Consider the following 19,152-nt stretch of genomic DNA (forward strand, 5'->3'; position numbering starts at 1 on the left):
ATTAGTATATCCCTAAGTACTTTTCCTTCCTCCATTTATACAGGAAATCCCAAACATAGAGGAGAAGGAATTGTCATGCTCAGACCGAAAAGTCTAGTGCCTGGTATGTCTGATATTTCCTACATATCAGGAGCAAGAGCAAAGCATTACTTTTCAATTTTGATTGATATGTTGATGTTTATCATTGAACAGTTCACTGATTGATGTTGTGAACGCATCGTTGCTACAAAATACCACTGCTAGCAAAGTACCTATATTTATGCGACAGTAGTGACATATTATCATTTAAAGTGAAACAAAACGTGGAAAATGCGTTCCTTAGCCAGTTTAGTATCAAACGAGAGCGGTATACGTCTTAATTCATATGAAACGTGCCTTTATATTCCTTGATAAATATATGAGATTTGTTATCATACCTAATCATATTACAATATGTGCAAGGAATATATTTTAATTTATCTTATTTTTAAAACTAAATTGTAACACAAAGGTAAATAGTCAACTTTCGTTTTATGATAATGGCGTTTAAAAGGCATGTGTTCAATTAAATGTCGTCTACAGCTCCTCCTGTTGTAGGTAGCTAATAAAGACTGTCAGTACAAGGACACAGGCAAAACAGTACACATCCACAATAACAAACAGTTTCTTTAACTTGTTTTGCAAATGGTAGTTCAGCGGTAACATATTTCATTACTAGTAGACAAGTGTGTAGGTAAACAGATATTTGAGGTGTAATACATCGTCTAACTTCCGTGGTTGTAACTTTCTTCTGTTTGAGTCATTGCGTAAATATATGCCATAAGATATGCGGTAGTCTAGCATGCATGTATAGTGAGACATCGTATATCATACGTATTTGCAAAGTAGAATTTATAACCACCAAATATTAACCTATTAATGGTATAGCGAAACAACAAAATGTAAAAGTACCAAATATTTCAACTGTATATAAGAGGATAAAACAGGTGCTCTTGTCCGTTTCTTACACAAATTCGCACCTCCAATGGTATACAAATTATCGCCTAACATTGTCTAACTAAGAACGACTCTGACTAACGAATCTTGTAGTTACTGGTAATACGTTTTTAACAGATTACTTGGAATTATTTCAAAACGCTGCTTTTATAGTATTGTCGTTCTTAACAGGTAACCGTTAACATATATATTTTGTTTTTGAACAACAGTTTACTTCATAATGTTGAGGGTTTATGGGGTTATATAAGTAACAAGAGAAGTACAATTCACTATTTATTACATGATACATATCTGTTACAATTAACATTTTTAAACCCATAAAGTAACGACTATGCGCAATAACCGTTCACTTACTTACGTCACTCAAATTGTATTGTATATATGACATACAACATACAACATACAACCAATACAGTATATTTAATAATAATAATAATAATAATAATAATAATAATAATAATAATAATAAATACTACTTATATAGCGCCTCCCAAAACTCTCGAAGCGCCGTACAGAAAAAAAGAAAGTCATAAACAGATAAACCAGGCTAAGAAACCAAAAGATGTAAACTCAAAAAGATACGAAATACAATATACAGATAAAACAGCTAAGAAGATAAGACTATAGTAACCTACAAAAATAAATCAGGCTAAAAAGCAAACTAGTAACCATATAAAAAGAAGCAAATACTGTGACAGTTAAAAACAGCTAAAAAGGTAAGTTTTCAAATCTTTCTTAAAACGGTTAAGATGAGGTGCTTCACGAAGGTCCCAAGGCAAATTGTTCCAGACTTCGGGAGCTGCATCGCTGAAACATCTGTCTCCGTAGAATCTAGTGTTGCACCTGCGAGGACGACATAGAAGGGTTTCGGACGACAAGCGGAGACGACGTTGTGGTGAGTAGGAAGCGACGAGGTCCCTCAGATAACTAGGGGCCATACCGTGAATAGCTTTGAAGGCAAGAATGGCAACTTTGTAACCAATGCGGAGATGGAGGGGCAGCCAGTGCAGATCACGGAGGATTGGAGAAATATGGTCGTGCTTCTTGGAACGTGTGACAAGACGGGCGGCCGAATTCTGAATGAGCTGAAGTTTGGAAAGTTCAGTGGATGGAATGCCGTACAGGAGGCTGTTGCAGTAGTCCAAGCGGGACGTAATGAATGTAATGACGTAATGAATTTAAGTACACATTGTGGTACCTTAAATCCAACACAACATCAGAACTGTTAACTAACATTCACACCCCAACATAAACATATAAACAAATATAGATATCTTGAACATGGTTTGATATTGTTTTTAAATTAATTTATTTGCTAACGCTTAGCAAAGATCCAAATAATTTGCGTTGCTGTTTGTGTTGCCTTGTATTTATTAAATCTTATTCATCAATGTATGTGTAACCCCTTAGATCATAGAAAAAGTTCATATTGTTGCCGATACTCAGTTTAAAAGCTTAAACATCGTCCTCTATAAAGCCAATGTGTTTATATGTTGCTCAGCTTAAAACAATAATTGATCATATTAATACAAAATTTTATGATAAGAAAATTGGAAAGCAGTTTCCATTAGTAGCGTATATTAATCTTACATATTATAGTTACATCTAGATATGTTTGCACAAGAGAGGACATTTTGTTAATATTCCTGCTATTCTAAAATGATACACTAAATCGTCCTAAGACAAACAGGGACATCAACTCGAAACTGAACTCTTTGAAAAGACCTCTATGAATTTGTATGGGCTATTAAATCAATTTCCTGGTAATATCGACAAAAGTGTTCTGTGTGGGGTTTTGAGAAAAAACAATCCAATTGAAAAGAATCATGAGAGCGAAATAGATTAAAACAATATAAGGTAAATCACAACATATGTACTGCTTTCTCTTCCTTTGTTCAATTGGTGATTGTGTTTCAAGTGTACTTGAATTTCGAATACAGTTCTTGCTAACATCTATTGGTAAAAAAGTAGGTGTATCACTTTTTTTAAGCAAAGGCAGATGATGTTAAGGAGGCGATGCATCTCGTTCAATATTGTTCTCTGTGCATAGAACGTCACTGTATCATATCAACGTGGTTATTTTTTTATACTCAGTTTACGCAATATCCCTTATTACTGAATGAAAGAGGCAATAAGTTGTTTTCCCCATGAGTTAAAACAAGACTGACGATGAGAGCTAGGTGAATACCCCTACCCCATTGCGTATTCCACTGTCACTACTAAAATATAACAGCCCATATCAACCACTGATGACGTTAAAGATCTCATATATATGATGGGCTTTATAAAAACCTTCAACCGTGATAATCCAGCGTAAGACGTAAGGCCACGATTCCATTATATTGTGCGTTAATTGAGAATAGGAATGATTACGTGTTCGTTACTATCTACGAACTATCTCAAGAAGAAGTTGTCATGTCTAACGTCATTCGTTAGGCTACAAGTGGTTTGTTGGAATTAAAATATCCTTCCTCACCAGTCACCACTCCTCTTCTTTAAAATAGCGTCAGCGTGCATTATGAGGTAAGCAAGTAACATAACACAACATAATGATACTTTCTTTAAAAAATATTTAGAAAACGAGGTTTGGATGACAAATAATTGTGTAATGTATTTGTTTTCACTAATAGTTAAACTGTAACGACTGATTTAATCAGAAATTAATTGTTCAAACCAAATGAGTTACTCACTTTCAAATCTCGAATAGATATGGACGAGTTTTTAACTTTAATACATGCAACGAGTGAACGTTAAAAGTAAACACATTGCCAATAAGTTAGTCGATTGCTTTCCAGACTAGATCTAGACTAACCCCTAGTCTGCCTTGGCTATTCATGATATTCATAGCATACAATTTATTTTGGGTTAGTATTAGCTTGTTTAAGTAGAGTATCAATACTTACACTACGAATTCCATTTGAACTAACAAAGCCGCCTAAAATAACCAAGACAGCCATTGATGTTATTGGCTGCCAATATTGCCATTTGTTTAAAAACGTCAAGATACGCATACTTGCGGTATTGAACTTTTGTGACCTCATTGTTACAAAACTATGTAACAAAAATCTTAGGATATTTGAGCCAAATTAAATGTCGGATTACTATTTAATTTACATTCATTGCGTGTATTGTTCTAAAGACATCTTATCTCTCTATCATTATATTCAAAACGAGGAAAGTTAGACATTAGCGACATCAACACTTCCAAATAAGGGTAGAATAGTGACATACCATCTTAAAATTTAACCGGTCAAGCATTTTTTGCAAGCTAACATGAAACTGAAACATGCACCAAAACGTTCATTATATGTGACTAGGTGTACAATGTTTAAAGAGAGATGTTAATCGTTTCGTAGTGTTTCAACCGACTGCAGTTACTTTGCTGTATATTATGATACTTAGAAGCAACCTATATGTCCGTTCTGTAAAACATGCCTAAACACTAAGTAGCTACAATATTAACATATGGTTTAGGGCGCCATTTCATATCCAATGTTCAGTGCTGCGATGTGGCAACACGTGGACAGTAGGACAACAGTTTTGTTGTTGGTTAGTGTGATACACCTTCAGATATCTACACTAGTAAGTATTTATTCCCTATCGTTTTATCAGTAATCTATTTAGACTTTGATAAACACTTCAGCAAAACGAAAGTAAATACAAAGAGAGCTGTCAACAATAGATAACGAGTTCAAAGTACAAATCAGAAAGGGCATTAATCACATAGTGAACAATTTTCATTTGGATCTAACAGTTAAAATTAAACGACTCAGCCCAATAAAAGACACAAATATCTGGAGAAGTTATCAGCGGTCTCTGTGGAATTTACTTATTATATACACATACCATTGATATACTTGCAATCTGAATATGAGTAGACAACAATTGCAACGAAATTGTAACAAAAAGATTAAAGGTCAGCTTTCCTGTTAGAGAAATGATAATGCGTTAGATATTCGGGAAGAATATTTTGCATTAGACAATGCGTCAATTTTAAAGTAAAGCAATTAATATATACTTCGGTAATTATAAAGCAACTTCACGTATCATTTGCCGCTAAATCATCCAAGAGAAAGTGATACTACGGAAGGTAAAATATAACCTACACTATATTTAAAGTTTTTGAATAATTTTAATTAATAGTTCATCAGGAGTTTCCATTTAATTCAGATACACGGCAGATAACCAGATGTTATTATGCAGGTCCCATATCAGTGTTTGCTTTGAAGTTTGAAAATATATTAACTGGGCCGTGGTGGGGCCAATCTAAGCGGTTTGTCAGCATTACCACATTCACGTAGTCGGTTGCGGTTTTTAAATTGTAACATTCCTAACATATGACTTAGTGCTTTAGAGTTGCTACAACATAAAAAGAAAAGTCTCAAAATCTACCAGTTGGGATTTGGTACAACTTCCACATAAATTAGAAATATAAGTATAATTCCGCTTCTGACGATCCAAAATCACTACAAAGGCAAACAAGAACTATTTAAAATTGCTGCACTTTTGGGAGCTAAGTTTCGAATTTCCTTGGGAAGACTTACACGTACTTACGAAAAGTCGCCTGTCGAGTCGTGTAAGCTGATTATAAGATCACTACTTTGTTACTATCAATTGCTTCTCCCTTTTTCAACAATATAACACCTAAATTCGGACAGACAAGTCGTAAAGTTTAATATTGAAATTTCTAACCGGTGAGATATATAGTATTATTTGGTATAAACGGGGTTGGGCGCAACTATGCCTGTAATAACCGATGAAAAGACATAATTAGAGCTTTGGTGAGAATGTCTCAGATTTAACATATATAGACGTCCGGGTGTTACATTCTCTGACTTTCCTGTTGAGGACAGGGTTTGTTTCTTTACCGTCGCACATTCAACCTGCAGGGGACAAAAACTATTATCCTAACACACTGTACCAAACACAAACTGGAGCCTATACCGCAAATTTTTCTCTGACTTTTCAAAACGTTCCCATTATTCATGCAAAGTGATTTTCTTAAGTGTCCTACGGTTTTCAATATTTTGGTATCATTAGAGTATGGAAAACTGGGGATGAGGGGGGGGGGGAGTGCTGTAGCTGCTGAATATTATTACAGATTACATCTAACCATTGTGTACATTTTATGAACAGTGACTTTAATTATGGGGGTCCATGATTGAAAGAATCAAGTATCGTGAAAACGGCAGGCTAGGCATGTGTCTTCAGTGTGCAAATTTTGAGTGTAACAACTTTGCTTTGTGTGTTTTGATAAATTCAAAGGTATTCTTTATAAAAATTGGCACTAACATGTTGTCTTTAAACCTCTAAACCACGGGCTCTAAGGCAGGCTCATGGACCCCACCTGTAAATGTGTCGCTCTGCGTGCTGACTAACGCCTTCGGCGTTAGTATAGTATCACCCACAAAGTTCAGTGATATGTTTTGCCCCAGGCTCATTCCTGTTTATGAAGTTCGCATATTTGAAACTTGGTTTACGACCTTCACCTTGTAATTTTGAATTCAATGGCGCGAGACGTCCCGGCAGACTCTTCGTCTGTTCTCTTCCTTCCCTAGAGCTGCATGGTACGTACAGATTGAACTTTCACAAATGTTGATGATTGTGAATAACAATTATAAAGCCCGATTGATTCTCACTGAAGCACATATATTGTCCTTTTGTTTTGTATCAAGTTGACAATTTCAGTTCTTACACATTTCATGAATTTTTTTTGGTGGAAGTTCAGTGACTTTTTTATTTTACTCCAGGCTCATCTCTGCATCTTTGGTGGCAAATGCCGTTTGTGGACATCCGTAAGAAATGGAACAATCAAAAAGCCGCGCCATTGTAAAAGCCTAATGTGTGTTGTTGTGCACTATCAACTAGCAGATAAGACTCAATACATGTAAACTACTTTGCAAATCGATAAGAAGACATACTTCTATAATAATGTTCAAGTTTGCGATTGTGATGTTGTGTGGATTGTACATTAGTTTCGGCGAAGAATTTCACCATACAGTCACCGTATCAGATCAGGTATTATTAGAGGGCTGTCAAAGGAAAGGACTTAACAACAATTGGAAATTTAAAGGCAGTTTACTTTATTACGGAAATCTCTTGGTCGAAGATCAGTATGCAAAAAGTACTTCGCTTGCCAGAAACTACTCGCTTATCATACATCCCGTATCTATTTTACACGAAGGAGTTTATGAATGCATTCGGAACGCATCTATAATATTAAGACATCATTTGCATGTACAAGGTTTGTATAACATTTCTCGTTTTATTATGTAATGTTGAAAAGTTGATAATGTCATTTCTATGGACCATAGGCTATCTGTTGCTGTGTTAGTATTACCATGATGTTGTCGGTTAGTTACGTCATTAACACATTCCTATTGATGGAAGCTCATTGATCGCAGCAGATATCATTAAATCGTCAACCACACACGAAATTGACAGATGAAAAATTAAACGCAATGTCATGAAAGTGACATTCAGTAGGAGTAGTATAATAGGCTAGTTCTCAGTAAATCCTTAACATTGTCAGCACAAGCGAAATGTCAGATGTAAATCAAATGCATTTTCAAGAAAGTGTCTCATTAGAAAGCATTTTTTGCTAGACTAGTTCTCAGTCAATCGTTAACATTGCCAACCACAAACGAAAATACATGGAAAATAAAACGCAATGCCAAGTATGTGTCTTTCAGTAGAAGCATTATTCTCAGTTTATCGTAACCACTGCCAACTATGCACGAAATTACATGAAATACAAATTGCATTTCTAAGAAAAGTACTTTTCGTTAGGAAGCATTTTAATAACTAATACTCGGTAAATCGTAATCAATGTTAACAACAAACGAAATGACATGGAAAACAATGCATTTCTAGATAGTGCGTGGCATTTGAATCATTTAGCTAGCCTTATTCCAGATCCGACAATCCTTTCAGTGATTATTTTAAATACAAAATTTGTTATCCTCATGTAATGTGAACATGCATAATTCAATTTTTGACCCAATATTCATTGTGGGAAGACCTAAACATCAAAAACGTGTATCCGTATTGTGTTGACGCTGGTATTGATTGATCCAATGAGCCAAAAACTCTTTGTAGTAGGTAATAAAATAAAGATGAGTGAGTAATGTCGTGGAAATGGCAAAGAATAAATGGGAGAAGAATCGTTTTACATATTGACGTAGTTTTTATTCTCATGGTTTAACCTTTCAAAATTCTCAACCATTCCGTTTCCTTAAGAATATTTTTCAATTCCGACAGTTTTGATTTGAAGGGATATATTTATTTATTTATTTGATCGGCCTCTTTATACTTTGAAAAGTCGGTTTTCTTACAAAAACAAATCGTTTAAAACATTTTATCCTAAACATATGATTACGCTTTTAAACCACACTTAGTTGAACTATCTTCAATGTATGTCAATGATCTGAGTGAAAATGGTAGTCAAATATATGTAAAAGAAAACATTTACTGAAAAAGTAAGAAAGTATCTTCGTTGGTAGTTTTCAAAGAAATGATAAGTTCTCAACTAACATGCTAATTGAATTGTCCTCATGTTGCATTAGGGTTTTTTTTCAAAAAAGTATATACTTCCTTTTCAATTGACGATATTTGACTGAAAACCGTCTGTTCACAAACTGAATTAAACGTCACGAAAATTGCTGTTTTGTAAATTTACCAGTAACAGAATTACACATACTTCTAATCTTTGTTTATTATATTTTTAGAAGTAAGTTTACATTTATTTGGGGAATATTAACATTTTTGTGAAATAGGTCAAAGGTCATTCAGGGTCAAAGAGAGGTTAAAGAGTTAAATCACGCAACAGTCTACTCCTCTTAGGTTTAATGTTTGATTTTTATCAAACTTGGTCACAGTTTACAATTAGCGATTGGTCATAAAAGTTGTTCTTATTTTGATGTCATAGGCCAGGTAAGGTCAATACGATATTTCATATAAAATCTACTCTGAAAGTTATTGTAAATTTATTTGGCAATGGGGATCATTAGATAATGGGCAACTTGCAAAAGTGATTAATTTGTGATATGGTCAAAGGTCATTTCATCAAATACTGCCCCAGAAACATTTTCAAAGATGTAGTCAAAGTCTAGTAGATAGCATCTAGCTGATCCACTTTCCTCAAATCTAGGTTGAAAACATCCATTTGTTTCTGAGCTTGGTCTAGTAACTAACCATTCCATACTGTGTTCAATGTCTCGTTGGCATCAGGAAGTTTGTAGTTGGGCTACATCGTATTTGGCTCTCTAGTTTCAGAATTTGAAGCTGTACATTGTGTAAAGGATGATGAACTCTGGTCATAGAATACTTGATTTCAAAACACGTCGCGTATGTCTCAGAACACAATGTTAGTTTTTTTTTTCACAACGGACACTAAGAATATTTAATTAGATATCAATTTGAAAAGGAAACACAAAACAGTACATTGAGATGCAACATATTCTGTGCAGGTTTGGACGAGCAATACCAAAATCATTCACAGATCAAACTTATGTAAAGTAACTACCCCTCCAAACATGCAGATCAGAAGATTAAATTTACTGAACTCAGAAAGGTGTTATCACTGACATTCGAAGCAGTCACATTTAATCACTCACCACTGAAACAGGTTCGTGTTAGGATATTATTTTCCTATTCAAGAAAGACATGAACAGCTTTACCATAATTTCAATTGAAGAAGATGAACTAACCAACATTTTAATATTGTCATACAGGGTTATAGCCACGCCGGCCGTCGGCGGCGGCCGGTGGTAACCGCCACTCACGCCTGCCGGCCGGCATGGGAAGTGAATAAACAGTCCACTGGCCGGCACACAAAAATAGTAAAATGCTTGTGAAATACAACAAAAGTAACAAATTTATCTTTCCCTTGCCGTAAAACATGATAATAACGTCACCTTTTTCTGTTATTTACCAATTGTAAATCTGAAAAGTAGCAAAAATCTCACCAGGGGCCCTTCAGCGGGCCCCTGGACCCCGGCCGTGAGATGCGAGAGCTTCGCTCGCTACGCTTCGCAAATTTATTTAACCAGCACTCACAATCTCCTAGCTATAACCCTGTTGTCATATTATGACGACATTATGACGACATGCAAGCTTAAAACCCAATGCTATAACAGCAACATAAACGGTCAATCCGACGTAGATCACTACCGGAGTTATATTCCATTAATAGCGACCTAACTCGTATTTGAAGATTTAAAGTGAAATGCGATTCATCGGTCCTGCATTAGTAGACCATACTTGCTAAATTATACTGACTTCCATTTATCAATCTTGTTTTATCTATTCATGTTACTTTACTTGATGGTGAATAAATAGTATTTACACTAAGGATTACAGGAGAATATTGTGTTTGTATTCATTTTAATATACTTTATTTTTTTTATATCTTTTGAAGGTATGCGACTTGTTGCAGAAGTTGAACCATCCTTTTCTTGATCTAATGTATCTCGTGAATGCGATACCAGCACAGCCAAGCTCTTTAACGATGTGCTAGTTACATGTTTTAATTTATTTCACATAACTCTTGCTAAAGCTGTTGATGGTATCCCAGGCCCGTTCATGATTCATTAACGTTTTCATATTGTAGCTACAAGTTACTTATTTCAGGACATGACGTAACATACATCTATCTCTCCTAATATAATGATCTCAACATCCTTATGTCGTAGTTTGCAAATGTACACATAGCACGAAACGTGTTGCAGGGCATAGCCGACGGTTTTAAGATATTACTGCAACGCCTTCGCACCATTCATGAAGGACATGATCTACTATAATTCTGTACTCCCTCTATCTCCCCTATGTCACTCCTCTTCTAATACCTCTTTTCCACCCTTTATTCTCCTCACCTTTCTGTTTTTGTTCCTCTCTAGTGTATTCCCCCCTTTCCATAATCCTCTCTTTGTCCTCTACTGTTTTTCTCCTACCTCTCATCTTCCCTTGTTGGTTGTTTCTTCTCTCCATCCCTTGTCTACTAATCCCCTTACATTTATCCCTTTGTCTTCACCATGCTCATTAACCTGTCTGTATTCTGTGCGAGTTTTTGTCCCTTCTGATACTGCTACTTGTCATTTAGCCTCCTATTTAGCCAACTTTAACACATTCTCTCACACGGGCTCTCTAGTGAATAAACAGTTTATCAACAGTTCAGTTTTATTTTATTTTCATTGTAATACTGTCAAAACTTTACTGATTTTTACAAGGCTTAGGTAACAACATTTTATATTTATTTTCACGATAAATGCTACTAAAGTAGAAGGATGAAAACTGGTTTAGTAGACTAAGATAGTCGTGACAGATCTCGTTTTCAATTATCTGTGGTTGAGTTAAATGACAAACATATATAATTCCCTTCGTGGCTAATGCTTTCTGTTTCCCTTCAATTTAGTTTCAGTAAATATTGAAGTAATGATATATGTTATAGCATAATATATGAGAAGTGAAAGCTCCTCGAAACTACGTATAATGCATCGTTAGGCTGATGTTACAAAGAAATTTGTAATTAAAACTTTTAACGACATGGTTAGTTATGTGATTACTTGCATGAAGCATGTCGAAATAACTGAAGCTCAAGTAACGAAAATAGGAAGTGAAATTGAAATTTGCTGTCGTGTGCTTACCTTGGTCATTAGTAGATACTTAGAATTTTCTTTCAATATTAGTACATGGGCACTTTCGTTTTGCTCGAGACAATGCTATCACACGGCATAGAGGTTTTGTTTTCGTATTTAACAAGTCAATTTGAACAATTAATTACATTTGGCATTGTCTTTTAGATGACAGTAAAGAATATTTTATGAAGATGTTATATCACTATAATAATAGCACTTAACACTTTTTATTGGTCAAGGAGTACTCGCAATGATCCTTGAGTCGTAATGCTATTAGTTACCACTTATATTGTTGATATCAAAGCATAGCTTCAAACTGTTCTTAAACACAGTAAAGAAATTCACATTCAAATAAACATTCACATATAGTTTTAACTTTAATTAAAATAATACCATTTGTATTTCTGGGATGCGATTGAGTGTCACATAAACGACCAATTATGAAGTTAACGCCTTTGCTGTTTAGTGTTTACATTTTCTAGGTCAAATGTGTTGTTGACGGACTTATGTTATCTTGCCGAATATAAGTAAGGAAGCTCATTGCGGCCAAAAGAAAACATTGTCTATATCGTTTCGAAAGATATTTGTCGTTTCCCTACGTGCAGTTCTATATTTTCCAGAACTTGTTTCTCTTGAAAGGAGGAAAGCTGTCGTTTTCTTCAGAAAGTTCCTTTAGGACAGTTTGAAGAGATATATAGGTACGTTAGTCCATTACGTAGACTCTGTGTAATAAAATCCATTGTTCCGTTTATAATCCGCTTTTCCTCTCTAGTCATGTGAGGCTAACATTTGATTGTGAACATAACTCGTAATATGAATGTATTTCAGTTACAAAGGAACGTACTTAAGCTTACGATTTTTTATCCTCAAACACCATTTGTCATTGCAATATTTGTTGGAGCTTGTCGTTGTGTTAGTGTCGTTGTCATACGCCTAGCTCACTGATCTGTTCAGTCTAAATATCAAAATAAAATAGAACTGTTTGCAAACTGTTTATCCACTAGAGAGCCTGTGTAATAGAATTTGTAAAAGTAAGTTGGCCTGACGTTTCTATCTTAGCAGGATCTTCTTCAGAGGCTAAATGACAAGTAACAGTAAAAGAAGGGACGACAAAAACACGCACAGAAAACAGACAGGTTAATGAGCATAATGAACACAAAGAGATAGTTGTAAGGGGGTTAGTAGATTAGCAGTCTAAATTTCCTTAGTTTTGTTTATCGTTCATTACACGAAATGCTACCAAATAGTCTGAATGCCTTCTTTGCACAGAACTCAAACACCCAGGCTCACAATAACAGGCAAGCTGATTACCTGCAGCTAAGACAATGTCACAAACATTTCTCTATAAATAGCTTACATCATCGGGCCATCACACTTTGGAATCTCCTACCTTTCACTTTAAAGGCGATGCCTGCTTTAGTTGCTTTTAGAATAAGCTTATAAAAGCACTTCATCAACATGTGCTAGAACGACGAAATGTTTTTCCACTACTCAATTATTGATTGCACTTATTATAACTTGGGGGGGGGGGGAGGTAGGTGAGGGAAGGGAGAGGAAAGGGTGGTTCTGTTTTGTTTTGTTCTCTTTCTAATTGTAAAGTTCTGTATTTTTTCAGGGAGTGTCATTACCCGACAAGCCCGATAGGTTTTTTAGTACACTTCCTTCCACAACTCCTTCTGTGTTATATGTCATACTTATTTTGTGATAGAACAAAAATAAATGAAAAATAAAATGAACATTTTCAGATGGCGGCCTTCTTGGGACACATCGTCTGCCCTCCGGTGTCAACAGACTGTGGGTCACGGATCAAACGTCCATTGTTTCGCCAGCGGCTTCTTGTTGGTCATTAGAATGCACTTCTGAACGGCTGGTTGTTTGATGTTATGTCATCAAGTCGGCGTGTAATCAGCGGTCGTTTGCGGTTTACAGATGGATGAAAGCCGGCATATATGAAGACTCATGAATGGATGATAACAACAATACAAAGAGCAAATGCTGCAGATATCATTTGAATACAACTTATATCCTTTCCACAATCCTTTGAACAACTTGTTAGGTGTTACACACAAACATCAAGCTCTCAACAAAATTATTAGTATTGCACCGGTGCTTATATAGCGCAAAATCACAGGGTTCAATGCGCTTAACAAAACAAATACAAAATACAAACAAAAGCAAATGACAATTAAACAAATATAACCATGCCATATTAATTGTTAGTCATATTATAAAGTTTTAGAGCGAGTATCTTCAAAGGCGGACTGGGTTATAATAATGTCATCATGTGGCGCCCCAATATGTCGGAAACAGCAACATTCACCCCGCCAAAAAAAAAGTACCTGCAAGTAGCGAAAATGATGAACAACAAAGTAGTTGAAAAGAATATACTTGGAGGTGTTAAGACCAACATATGAACTGGTTAGGGGTAGAAGTGCCCAAATTGTATGCATTTGAATGAGAAATATGATTTAACGCAATGAAATTATCCGTAGACTTAGTTAATAACCATATTCACACCACCACCCACTTTCTCGTCAAACAAAGCAGATTTATATGTGCAACAGATGTATTGAATTAGAAAATTAAAAGGATAAAAATGTGTTACCTTTATGGGTTAATGTATCGCTGAAAGGCAGCCATTTCTAATTAAATGTATCGTTGCAATAACAAGGGTGTAGTAAAAAATGGGTACAACTCCCGAAATGAAATACTGCATCATAACAATAATTAACAAAATATTATCATGAATGCTTAGAATTTTCAACATTGTAATTTGCTAAAAGGACGATGGTTGATGGAGCTAACGGGTAAAACCCAATATGAACTAAAACTGCATTTGCCTGCAAATACGCAGTATTGTAGTGTGCTTGGAGTGCTTATAGTATTATGAAGAACTGTTGTGTTGTTAATGGTATTATATTTTGGGAGAACAACACACCAGGGAGTATAAATGAGGCTGCTTATCCGTGATAGGCTCATAATAAGTTCGCTACGCAGCTACAGAGACTGTATGGAACTTTAAGCTTCAACGCCAGTCGAGTAGGTATCGTGCACTTGGCCAGTAATGCCAATATTGTAGCTCGCACCCGCACTACAGTAAAAATCGTCAGCAAACATCACCACTGTAAAATATACGGTAGGTATTCCGTCCGTTTTTAATATGGTTATTGATATGATCGATGTTAAAACAGTTGTGATTAAATATAGACATTTAAATAATACGTGTCAATCTTTGTATTTTTTTTTTTTATTATATGTGCTTGTTTGAATGACTGCAATTTCGTAAATTTTCCTTTGATGTGGCTGAACTTTCGTGAGAAATGTTAACGTTTTCATTAATGCAATCACATGTTAGAAATTTGAAGGTCACAAGGGGTCATTTTCTGAAAACATCAAAAGTGCTAATCCTCCTGGAGCTTTTGTACAAATTTGCTGAAAAGTTGTGGAACTAAAGTGTAAATGGTTGTGAACCAAAGTTGTTTGGGAACAAAACTTGTCATGTGAGGGCCAAAAACAGGGCTTTCTATGTTAAAACAATTATTTCAGTTGTCCTGTTCTCTTGGTCAACTTAAAGTTGACCACCCTCATGTCAAATTTATGGAACGGTCCCAAAATAGTAGAACTGAATTTTTCCATACTTAGAGAGTATCAAGCATGATGTGATTGGCCTTTATTTACACTTCGGCCATCACTATTAAACAAAACAAGTTGAATGATGTAGTTTCTACAATTTTACCAACTAATATATTAATAAACCAGGACGACCTGGAGAGCTAGACTTAGTACACAGCAATGCAGGAATGAAAGTACAGGTTCGTACAAAAGCGTAGAAGAGACATGTAAATTGTCAAAATTGGATGCATAGCTCCCGTTGCAAGGATTATTCCGTCGATTTTGCGAACGGCCGCGACTACGGCTTATACGCGTTCTTCGGTTTTTAGAGCTGAAAATTGCACCGTGAGTTTTTTCATTTGCTCGCGCAGCAGCTTTACTTCGGGTGCAATGATGACGTAGTTAGATGCACCTGATACGTTGATGGAGGCCACCTGCTGTGTATGCGAAGTCTCAATAATTTTGTCAGTCATTTGCGATAGCTATTCGATATAATGTTATCACCAAAATGAGATAGACGGCAGACGTTGCACAAATAATTGTTTTAATATAGATGATATTAACTGTTTATCCCCAAGCAGTTCGACATCTTGCGCTAGAGTTGTGATGATGTGTTGTCGCCTAATTCTTCCGATAGGCTATTAGCAGTCGATGCAGACGCTTTCGTTAAGAGGCCGTTGACCTTTTCATGAGTTCGGTCTTGAGTGTATTATACGGTTCCGTGGTTGGAGGGTTGATAAGGATATCTCGAACCCCTTGTGCAATATCTGGTTCTAACGACCCGATAATTTAACGGAATTTTCTCACTTTCAATTGTAATGCCGCGTGTTGAAAATTGCGCCTCCACCTGCGCAAACCAAATGACTGGGTCGTTTGGCCAGTACCTTGGTAATTTTTTATTTGCTTTTTTCCATTTGTCCGAGCGTAATGATAAATTAATCATTTCGTATAAACGACAATGAATGAAATTCCAAAGTTGGATAAATTATGGTGGCGCTAAGCCAAATTGAGAGCAAATCTAAATTTCTAGAAAAATGATAAAGTCACTACAGTACTATATGCTAACCTGAATTGTATATATTATAGATCTAGCCTGTAGAGATTTATACATACTGTAGGCCAAGGTCAAATAGTAATCATATAATTACATTTGAAGTCCAAAGATCTTTTTCAATATACAAGTCAAGACCAGCCATTCAAATAACATATAAAGAAGTTTCCAATAATATTTTAAGTTCCAGCTCCTCAATCCTCATTCTAGGTTGCAAAGGCTTTTCCGAACCCCACAGTAACACCCACACGCCATTTGAGCAATTTTCTGCAAGATTTTCAACTGTTCACTTCATTCCAACTGAGCAATCCAACTGAGCAATTGAACAATTTTCTGCAAAGTGTTGAATTGACAACTTATCGTATCTCGTCAACTCAACATTTTTTCTGCAAAATGTTTAAATTGTTCACTTCATTCCAAATGCTCAGTTGGAATGGAGTGAACAGTTAAAGATTTTTTTTCATGTGAGTGATAAAGAGCCCCCCTCCCCCACCCCCAAAAAATAATATTAAGCGTGCTAGGAAAAAGCACTGTATTTTTGGGTAATTCACTATGTCGTCGAATATAATTTGTTGAAAGAAAAATTGTTTACCACTGCGCTACATTACCATAGCTTTTGCAGTTAATGGTCTATGTAGCCTTCAAACAGATAACTTATACTCAGTTGCTTACTTGCTTAACCAGAGTGATTAATACGTTTCCCCATCCACTTGGTATTTCAGCCACTACACCCTCCCCCCCCCCCCCAAATCATCAGGCTTTAGCTACGTTCCTGCATACAATGTGTTATAATGTTTACTGTACAGTAGGCACCAGGTAACTACATACAGTAAATGGGACATACTGCACATTGGAAAGACAGGTTGGCTGGTTCGTTACATTAATTATAAGCACTAGTTCAATGTGAAATAGACCGTGTGTTGTGACTCAAGAATAACATGAAATCCAAGGGCAGAATAAAGTCCCTGGTATACAAGAATGCTACTCAGGTGCTGTAGCTTGAAGAAGAGTATTTCGAATAACATTATCAATAGCTGTTTCTATTACAAGAAGCCATTTTTCAGTATCCTGTAATAATTGCAATCTTCATTTATTACTAAAGCTCGTAATGCTATCCTGTGCTGCTTGCACGCATCACATATTATTATTATTATTAGCTGTTTGGCTATCCTGTGCTGCTTTCAATCTATATTATAAACTCTTTGTTTGCTATTCTGTACTTCCTCAAAGCTTTATTCAACAGCTGTTGTTACTTCACTTTAGATTTCTATTCTAGAATGCACTTGCTGGAGATAAGACCAAACTATTCTACCGTTAAAAGAAGATATAAGCATGATTTGAATTATCAGACCATTCTGTAATTGCTTTAGTTTTGGTACCTTGAACAACAAATAATATTCCTGACCTAAAGATTTATTTCAAAAATTGTGAACATCAGAAGATACTTACGTATAACAAATACCTGCGTTCAACTCAACAAGATTTGTGTTTAACTGTGTGCATTACTTACAGACAATTGACAATAAGACTCACCTGTGGTTATGTTGGGTAAAGCATATTTTCTTTGAAATAATCAGTATGTTGTAGTAATATTTAATTGTGTGTTACAAAACAGATTTTAAGAAACTATGATCAAAACGTTCAAATTATTATGTCAGGGTTGGATCTGTACCCACTGTACTCCTATTCTAGTTTTAATGATCTCTGCTCAATGGGTTACTTTGCCATCAAGGGGTTTATTAAAAATTAGCTAATGACATCATTTTAAAAACTTTAAAAAACAGCGTGGTAAAATACAGTAAGAGCTATTAGTAGATTATATTCACAATTTGAGTTTCCGATTTTAACAAGAAACGCAATGGTAATTATCTTATAGTAGAGGGGACACCATTTACAGTACTAGGTACATCATGCTAGATTAAAGAAGAGGTCACACTATCTATGGTGGTTGCTTGATTCTCTAGATATTTTGTTGTTTTGATTGACAGTAAACGTTAAAACCATAATAGAAGAATTTTGGAATCATTTAGAGGAATGTGCATGGTACTTTTGAGGTTCATGTATTATGTTAGTCTTAAACTCATCCATCTATGCCGTTGGTCACTTTGGTAGAATTTGGATGAAGCAATTCCAGATCAGCTTCGCCCTGGTGATCCTTGTCTCTGCAACGCATACAACATTCATATTGATGTTGATATAGTCGGTATGACAGATGCGAGTACATCCTCAGAATACACAGCACTTGTACACAGGACACCCTTCATGTGTACTACACTATGTAAATTAATATCCCATGCCCTCTGTAACATGTTGTACTCATTCTACAGTATTGTATTTCACACCACCCTTTAGCGACCACAATATGTCCTGTTATTGTAACCACCAACCTATCATAAGAAGCATGGGCTGTGGTCACTCTTAGGATCGTTTGTATATCACATATGACGCATATTAGTAGAAGTAGTTAACCACAATGAGTATGTATAATGAAACACTCTGAAGTCAAAGCTATAACAACTCCTCTTTGGATCATCTCTTGTATAATTATCATCAAGAATATTACACCCTCCCTCATCATTCCCCTCCTCCTCCAACACACACACACACACAACACTTCCACCAGTACTACCTACACTACATCCTTACTTCTGTTGGAGGTGGCATATGTATAATTTACCGCTAATAAGTCAACCAATGGTAACCAGGAACCAAACTTAAGAAACCACTACCAAGACTTTGGTCAAGGAATTGTGCACCAAGTTTGGTGTACCTCGGAGGATCCACTATGACCAGGGTCCTCACTTATTCGTTTCCCTATGTCCTGTGTACATTGTAAACAAAACTAAAAGTACTCCATATCATCCAGACGGCAATGGGCAA

This window comes from Apostichopus japonicus, chromosome 16 (assembly GCF_037975245.1).
Source record: "Apostichopus japonicus isolate 1M-3 chromosome 16, ASM3797524v1, whole genome shotgun sequence".
NCBI classification, from domain to species: domain Eukaryota; kingdom Metazoa; phylum Echinodermata; class Holothuroidea; order Aspidochirotida; family Stichopodidae; genus Apostichopus; species Apostichopus japonicus.